Source organism: Panulirus ornatus, chromosome 13 (genome assembly GCF_036320965.1).
Source record: "Panulirus ornatus isolate Po-2019 chromosome 13, ASM3632096v1, whole genome shotgun sequence".
Lineage (NCBI taxonomy): Eukaryota > Metazoa > Arthropoda > Malacostraca > Decapoda > Palinuridae > Panulirus > Panulirus ornatus.
This window is the reverse complement of record NC_092236.1, coordinates 29,773,767-29,782,969: the sequence shown is the minus strand read 5'-3', so window position 1 is coordinate 29,782,969 and position 9,203 is coordinate 29,773,767.

Genomic DNA, 9,203 nt, shown 5'->3' with positions numbered 1-9,203 from the left:
ATTACACGAAATTGCACTTGGAAACTTATCGTGTTTCATTTTCCCCGTGGACTCATAGAATATACTTGAAAAAATTGTGATTCCAATAAGTAAGGGGAGTGGGGGAGGATAGAGATGTATTTAGGGAATCAGTGATGGAGTGCGCAAAAGATGCTTGTGGCATGAGAGGCGTGGGAGGTGGGTTGATTAGAAAGGGTAGTGAGTGGTGGGATGAAGAAGTAAGATTATTAGTGAAAGAGAAGAGAGAGGCATTTGGACGATTTTTGCAGGGAAAAATGAAATTGAGTGGGAGATGTATAAAAGAGACAGGAGGTCAAGAGAAAGGTGCAAAAGGTGAAAAAGAGGGCAAATGAGAGTTTGCGTGAGAGTATCATTAAATTTTAGGGAGAATAAAAAGATGTTCTGGAAGTAGGTAAATAAAGTGCGTAAGACAAGGGAGCAAATGGGAACTTCACTGAAGGGCGCTAATGGGGAGGTGATAAAAAGGAGTGGTGATGTGAGAAGGAGATGGAGTGAGTATTTTGAAGGTTGTTGAATGTGTTTGATGATAGAGTGGCAGATATAGGGTGTTTTGGTCGAGGTGGTGTGCAAAGTGAGAGGGTTAGGGAAAATGATTTGGTAAACAGAGAAGAGGTAGTAAAATCTTTGCGGAAGATGAAAGCCGGCAAGGCAGCAGGTTTGGATGGTATTGCAGTGGAATTTATTAAAAAAGGCGGTGACTGTATTGTTGACTGGCTGGTAAGGTTATTCAATATATGTATGACTCATGGTGAGGTGCCTGAGGATTTTCGGAATGGGTGCATAGTGCCATTGTACAAAGGCAAAGCTGATAAGAGTGATTGCTCAAATTACAGAGGTATAAGTTTGTTGAGTATTCCTGGTAAATTATATGGGAGGGTATTGATTGAGAGGGTGAAGGCATGTACAGAGCATCAGATTGGGGAAGAGCAGTGTGGTTTCAGAAGTGGTAGAGGATGTGTGGCTCAGGTGTTTGCTTTGAAGAATGTATGTGAGAAATACTTAGAAAAGCAAATGGACTTGTAGGTAGCATTTATGGATCTGGAGAAGGCATATGATAGAGTTGATAGAGATGCTCTGTGGAAGGTATTAAGAATATATGGTGTGGGAGGCAAGTTGTTAGAAGCAGTGAAAAGTTTTTATCGAGGATGTAAGGCATGTGTAGGTGTAGGAAGAGAGGAAAGTGATTGGTTCTCAGTGAATGTAGATTTGCGGCAGGGGTGTGTGATGTCTCCATGGTTGTTTAATTTCTTTATGGATGGGGTTGTTAGGGAGGTGAATGGAAGACTTTTGGAAAGAGGGGCAAGTATGAAGTCTGTTGTGAATGAGAGACCTTGGGAAGTGAGTCAGTTGTTGTTCGCTGATGATACAGCGCTGGTGTCTGATTCATGTGAGAAACTGCAGAAGCTGGTGACTGAGTTTGGTAAAGTGTGTGAAAGAAGAAAGTTAAGAGTAAATGTGAATAAGAGCAAGGTTATTAGGTACAGTAGGGTTGAGGGTCAAGGTAATTGGGAGATAAGTTTCAATGGAGAAAAACTGGAGGAAGTAAAGTGTTTTAGATATCTGGGAGTGGATCTGGCAGCGGATGGAACCATGGAAGCGGAAGTGAATCATAGGGTGGGGGAGGGGGCGAAAATCCTGGGAGCCTTGAAGAATGTGTGGAAGTCGAGAACATTATCTCGGAAAGCAAAAATGAGTATGTTTGAAGGAATAGTGGTTCCAACAATGTTGTATGGTTGCGAGGCGTGGGCTATGGATAGAGTTGTGCGCAGGAGGGTGGATGTGCTGGAAATGAGATGTTTGAGGACAATGTGTGGTGTGAGGTGGTTTGATCGAGTAAGTAATGTAAGGGTAAGAGAGATGTGTGGAAATAAAAAGAGCGTGGTTGAGAGAGCAGAAGAGGGTGTTTTGAAATGGTTTGGGCACATGGAGAGAATGAGTTGGGAAAGATTGACCAAGAGGATATATGTGTCGGAGGTGGAGGGAACGAGGAGAAGTGGGAGACCAAATTGGAGGTGGAAAGATGGAGTGAAAAAGATTTTGAGTGATCGGGACCTGAACATGCAGGAGGGTGAAAGTCGGGCCAGGAATAGAGTGAATTGGATCGATGTGTTATACCTAGGTTGACGTGCTGTCAGTGGATTGAATCAGGGCATATGAAGTGTCTGGGCTAAACCATGGAAAGTTGTGTGGGGCCTGGATGTGGAAAGGGAGCTGTGGTTTCGGGCATTATTGTATGACAGCTAGAGACTGAGGTTGAACTTTTCCTAGCGCTACCTTGTACACATGAGGGGGGAGGGGGATGGTATTCCATATGTAGCGAGGTGGCGATAGGAATGAATAGAGGCAGACAGTGTGAATCGTGTGCATGGGTATATATGTATGTGTCTGTGTGTGTATATATATGTGTACATTGAGTTGTATAGGTGTGTATATTTGCGTGTGTGGACGTGTATGTGTATACATGTGTATGGGGGTGGGTTGGGCCATTTCTTTCGTCTGTTTCCTTGTGCTACCTCGCAAACGCGGGAGACAGCGACAAAGGAAAAGAAAAAAAAAAAAAAAATATATATATATATATATATATATATATATATATATATATATATATATATATATATATATATATATATATGTATATATATATATATATATATATATATACATATATATATATATATATATATAGATATATATATATATATATATATATATATATATATATATATATATATATATATATATATATATATATATATATATATATATATATATATATATATATATATATGAAATGGTTTGGTCACATGGAGAGAATGAGTGAGGAAAGATTGACCAAGAGGATATATGTGTCGGAGGTGGAGGGAACGAGGAGAAGAGGGAGACCAAATTGGAGGTGGAAAGATGGAGTGAAAAAGATTTTGTGTGATCGGGGCCTGAACATGCAGGAGGGTGAAAGGAGGGCAAGGAATAGAGTGAATTGGAGCGATGTGGTATACCGGGGTTGACGTGCTGTCAGTGGATTGAATCAAGGCATGTGAAGCGTCTGGGGTAAACCATGGAAAGCTGTGTAGGTATGTATATTTGCGTGTGTGGACGTATGTATATACATGTTGTATGGGGGGTGGGTTGGGCCATTTCTTTCGTCTGTTTCCTTGCGCTACCTCGCAAACGTGGGAGACAGCGACAAAGCAAAAAAAAAAAAAAAAAAATATATATATATATATATATATATATATATATATATATATATATATATATATATATATATATATTTATATATATATATATATATATATATATATATATATATATATATATATATATATATATATATATATATATATATTAGCGATATTGATAAGAGAATGCACTGTAATATATTAAAGTAAGCAGATGATATTACAGTATTTTGGAAATAATTCTTCAAAGGGAAATGAATGTTTGCTGCTTGAAACTGATATACGTTAACTGGTAGGCTGGGCTCAAATGTGGAAAATTGATCTTAGCATCGACAGGTGGAAGGTCTTATAATTCGGCAGCCGAATTGAAATGACGATCTCTATTATGAGATCTGTTAAGATATGGAAAGGGCATGAAGCAAATGACTTAGATAAAATCAACAATGACCTTAAGCGAAGTGGGCAGCGCCAAGAAACTGTTAAATAAGCGGGCAAAGTTCTAGGCTTCATAAGTAGAGTAATTCATCTTTCATATCGCCATCAGTTTTGGTTGCCACACTTGATAAAGGACAGCTCGAAGAGAAAGAGAAGTTCATCGAGCTACTAGGATGAATCCGCGACCGAGAGACGAATTCTATGAGAAACGAAGTGACTCTATGAACCTACAAACTGAGAAGTAATTGAACACAGACATTCAAGATTATGAAAAGTTATCACAGTCTCAGTTAAAGCAGTGATCTGGAGCTTAGTTAGCGGAATTTCACCCGATGTAATAATTAAAGTAGTGATCTGGAGCTTAGTTAGCGGGATTTCACTCGATGTAATAATTAAAGTAGTGATCTGGAGATTAGTTAGCGGGATTTCACGCGATGTAATAATTTCATACTCGTGCATATATGTTGTACTTCAAATGAGGCAAAGTAGCTTATTCTTCAACAGGATTGATAGCATTTGGAATGATTCTCTAGTACAGGCAATTGTGCGCAACATCATGTAAAACTTAAGATTAGACTTCAAAATACTTTGCCCCTCGTTCACAAGTGACATTATTTACGATCCCTTAAATACCAATAAATCTACATGTGTTTCTCCCTGAGTCATGTCTCTGCCTTTGCACTCGTATCACACTAATATATACCTTCCACTATCATAGCCTTGAATGAACCCCGGGGGTCTGATCCTATGTGATTTCTTGTATAATGATTTATTTAGTATCATAGTTTGCAGAGAAATATTTGGTTTTGCTACTTTTGGAGTAAAGTTGATTGATGTTATATTTTGCAAAGAAGTTGGCTGTTGTACAGATTGTTAATATTATGTTGTGCAGTAGAGGTGATTAATTATGCTTTATTTTCAAGAGGGTTGGATGGTGGTGTTGTATTGTGCAGGAGCCTAGACTATTGATGTTTCATTGATAAGTGGATAGGATAGGACGAACCTCCTACAGACAAGGACTCGTGCTAGATCAAAGCCTGGCGAATTTCAAACAACAACATATATCATCAAATCTATGTCATTAGCTTCATGCTCCTTTCTTGATGTTATATTCTACAGGAAAGTTGGCTACTGGTGTCATGTTCTGCGTGGCTGGTGACGTTACATTATGTGCCAGAGTTGATCTTAGTACAGTGCGGAAGAGTACTGTGGCAATGTGCTAGTGAATTTTCTGATGAAGTCATATTATGATGAACGCTTGGTGGGTGTTATAAGTTGTTTTTGGAGTATTGGCAAATGCTTTGATATTATTTTGGAAAGGAGTTATCTAGTGTTACAGTACTGTAGGGGAGGGTTCACACGTATTAAGAAACTGTGCCGGGCTCATTAAACAGTGTCATTAAACTTTATATACGTTAATCGGGGATGAGTGATTTTGGTCTATGGCAGAAGTGGTCTGGCGTTATCATTAAGGTGACATTAAGGCCAAAATGCGTGAGGCTTATCTAACAGCATACAGGATATTGCTCATCAGGTAATCTGTTTGATATATGAACATTTTCCCCAGAAATGAAAAATTGCAGTTTAGGAGTTTTTTTTCTCTGGATGAGGCAACTTTGCCCATCTAAAGGATAGGTACGTGGAGCGTTCTTTCGCAAATTGGTGGAAAACTTTTACCCAAAGCAATATCATTTGTAAACGGAAGAAAATGCAAGAGTAGATTCCTAGGCCAACCCACCCCTGTTGTAAAGGAAGTCATGTGATCTCATTGTAAAAAGTTTTCTTTCATATTAAAAGTCATCTGCAATAGTCATTACGAACAAAGAAAGACACCTGATAGGAGAGGAATATCTTGTGTAAGATTTTATCCTAGTGCGAAATTCTGTGAATTTGATATAGTTTACTTGAGGTTTTACTGCTCCTGTGAGGGAAGCACCAAGATTCATACCAAATTACCAAATTAAGTCGCCAGAAGAAGTCTGATCAGATGTAGAATTATGTGGGAATTAAGCCTCTCATTAAGATAGAGCTTTATCTTTCTGATAATCTTTAGATCTTACCTATAAGCATATGATTTCGTTTGGTACATTTTTCATTATCTAATTTTGTAATTTGGCGTCTTACCTGCTACGTAGACTAGTAGTCACCAGTTTCTATACATTCATAAGGAAGATTCCCACAAAGGCCCGTAAGGAGGAAGGAGATGCATGTAGTCATACAGACCGAGGAAGAAAAGATTACATTTGCTTATATCCATTCTCTAGCTGTCATGTGTAATACACCAACACTATAGCTTCCTATCCACAACCAGGCTTCACTGAACCTTCCACAATTTTCCCGGCTACTTCATAGGCTCTCGCTCAGTCCAATGGCAGCACATCATCTTCTATATCGCGCCAATTCACTCTATTCCTTGCATTCCTTGCTCCTCCTTGTATGTTCAGGCCCCGATCACTCAAAATATTTTTCACTACACCCTCCCATTTCCAATATGGTATCCAACTTTTATTCCCCTCCACTTCTGACGCATATATCCTCTTCATCATTCTCTCCTCATTCATTGTCTTCATATAGCCAAACCATTTCTGTACATCCTCTAAAACTCTCTGAACCTCACTGCTGTTATTACCACTGTTCTCTCTTACTTTTTGATTACTTGCACTATCAAACCATCTTACACAACATATTATTCCCAAATATTATATTCCAGGACATATACCTTCCTCCTCACATTCTCATCTATAGCCCATCTTCTCTCTTCATAAAACGATCTTTCTTTCCACAAATTCCTCAATGCCCCTAGAACCTTCGACCCCTCACCCACCTTATGACTCACTTCTACTTTCATCGTTTCATTTCTTATCACATCAACTCCCAAGAATATATAAATAGTTCATTTCCTCCAAATTTATGCAAACCTACATTCACTGGGAACCAATCACTTTCCGCCCTTCCGACTCGTACACATGCCTTACATCCTTGATAAAAAATTTTAATGCCTCTAACAACTTGCCTCCCACACCATATATTCTTAATACCTTCCAGAGAACATCTCTATCAACTCTATCATATGCCTTCTCTAGATCGAAAAATGCTACATACTAATCGATGTGTTTTTCAAGTATTTCTCACATACATTCTTCAGAGCAAATATTTTATCAATGAAAGATCTAGGGTACTTTAACTTAGATATGATAGAATATATATTCTCAAACTCATCATCAATAAACTCAGGACTGCAAATACTTAATGCCCTAAGGAACATAGATTGAAATGATAATTTAACTCTGTCATGTTGAGATGAGTAATAATGGATATATAAGCATACATTGGGTTATATTTCTGTATATGCCAAACTTATTCTTGTTTCCCTGCCTATGTATCATGCAATCAAAAAATGGTAACATACCATTATTTTCATTTTCTACTGTAAAGTTGATGGAAGGTACTAAATTGTTAAATAAGGTGAGAAATATTTGTAAATTTTCATTTGTTGGCCAAACACAAAGAACCTTATCTACATACCCAAACCAAATTGCATTAGAAGGTAAGATATCCTTTAGTAATTTTGTTTAAAAAAATTCCATATAAACATTACTTAGTAGAGTTGAAAGGGGGGTTACCCATTTCCATACCAAATTTTTGATCATAATGATCTCCATTGAATTGAAATACACATTCTTTTATGCACAATTTTATCAGTTCAGTGAAAACAGACTTTGAAACAGGCAAATGAATATCATCTAAGACATCAAAGAAATATGCTAAAAAGTCATCAACTGGAACTTTAGTGAAAAGTGAGGAAACATCAAAGCTATCCATTTTGAAATCAAAATCAACATTGATATTGTTTACCTTGTTGACAATGTACATTGTTCATGATATTAGAATTTGATACCTTACCCACTAAAGGGCTTAATAAAGAAACTAATCCTTTTGACAATCTATATGTGATGGAGCCTACTGAACTCACTATAGGTCTTGCTGGAAAATTCTGTTTATGTGTTTTGATGAGTCCATACATATATGATAATGAAGGGGACAAAGATGACAAACTTTTGATAAGAGAACTATTACCTTTCAACGACAACTTCTTTTTTTTTTATTGAAATGGGAATTATCTGCTTCTAAGGGATTTTTCACTAAGTTTAGAACACGTTGTGTCATCATTTAAAACACTATTCACTTTAGATAAATAGTTACTTTTCTCTAAAATCAAAACAGTGTTAGCCTTATATGCTTTAGTAATATGTATATTCATGCCTTTTTTCAAGGTGCATATAGCTCTTATAAATCTTTTAGGGCAATTAGGTTCCAATGGTTTTGACCAACTTACCTTACAGATTTAATTCCATCATTAGGTAAATTGTTATATTACTCTAAATTACAAAGACACTTTGTGACATCAACACAGCTGCTTCCCTGTTAGAGCACAAAAAACAAAACCATAGGCTAATGCAAACAAGGAATCCTTCCCACACATTCCTCACGTGTCGTAGAAGGCGACTAAAGGGGACGAGAGAGGGGGCTAGAAACACTCCCACTTCTAATTCATCTTTTTAAAAGGGAAAACATGTCACGCGGGGAGAGTCCATCCTCCTCGAAGGCTCAGATTCGGGTGTCTAAATGTGTGTGGATGTAACCAAGATGATAAAAATGGAGAGATAGGTATAATTTTTGAGGAAAGGAACCTGGTTGTTTTGACTATGAGTAAAACGAAGCTCAAGGGTAAAGGGGATAAGTGGTTTGGGAATGTCTTCGGAGTAGAGTCAGGGATTAGTGAGAGAACAAGAGCAATGAAAGATGTAGCATTCCTCCTCAAACAGTAGTGCTGGGAGTATGTGATAGAGTGTAAGAAAGTATACTTTAGAGTTATATGGGTAAAACTACAAGTGGATGGAGAGGGATAGGTAATTATTGTTGCATATCATCTGGACATGAGAAAAAAGATCATGAGAGGCAAGTGTTTTGAAAGCAGCTGAGTGAGTGTGTTATTAGTTTTGATTCACGGGACCGGGTTAAAATTGTAGAAATCTTATGTTCGGTAGACTGGTAAGGATCTTTCTGTGAGACTTAAGCAACATAAATATAGTGTATATATATATATATATATATATATATATATATATATATATATATATATATATATATATATATATATATATATATATATATATATATATATATATATATATATATATATATATATATATATATATATATATATACATATGTATATACATGAAAGCCAGCAAGGCAGCAGGTTTGGATGGTATTGCAGTGGAATCTATTGAAAAAAGGGGGTGACTGTATTGTTGACTGGTTGGTAAGGTTATTTAATGTATGTATAATTCATGGTGAGGTGCCTGAGGATTTACGGAATGCGTGCATAGTGCCATTGTACAAAGGCAAAGGGGATAAGAGTGAGTGCTCAAATTACAGAGGTATAAGTTCGTTGAGTATTCCTGGTAAATTATATGGGAGGGTATTGATTGAGAGGGTGAAAGCATGTACAGAGTATCAGATTGGGGAAGAGCAGTGTGGTTTCAGGAGTGGAAGAGGATGTGT